The following is a 655-nucleotide window of genomic DNA, read 5'->3' on the forward strand; positions in this document are numbered from 1 at the left end:
TAAAATCAAGGATAATGTACAGCCTTAATTATGAACTCGTAAGGTCTTTAACATACGAACGAATGATGGTTAATAAAGTGTGTTAGAAAATTCTGATGTTTTCGAGAATAGCAGAAAATTTTCAAATCTATTATGTCATTAATTCTAAAATTTATCAGACAGATTTCACATATACTTAACAACGCGAATGTTCGTGGCTGATAATGCCGGAATGACGTTAACGCAACGGGAAAGCTTCGGGCAGTTCCTTGTTTCCTCTCGGTAGAGAAAGGATAGGAGGAGTTAGAAATATGGCACAAATTTTGACCAGGATTTGCAGCCTCACGAAAAACATCTGTCAGGTGAGAGGAGTTATGCGTCTAGTTAAAAAGAAAAAAAAAAAAAAAAAAGAAATACAAGAAAAAGGAAACAAAAAAATAATCAAAATAATAACAACAACAACAACAACTACTTGGACTACATAATCTACAGTGTTTATATATTTCTCATACTCACAATATATACGTATAGATATTTTATATGTTAATAAATTTTTATATGTGTTTAAACAGAATTTGGACGAGCTAATCTTTTTTGAAAAAAAATAAAGAATTAAGGTTAAATATTCAAAATAGAGATTTTTCATTTCTCTATGATAAAATCATAGTTGATTGTT

Source organism: Vespa crabro, chromosome 9, assembly GCF_910589235.1.
Source record: "Vespa crabro chromosome 9, iyVesCrab1.2, whole genome shotgun sequence".
Taxonomy (NCBI): domain Eukaryota; kingdom Metazoa; phylum Arthropoda; class Insecta; order Hymenoptera; family Vespidae; genus Vespa; species Vespa crabro.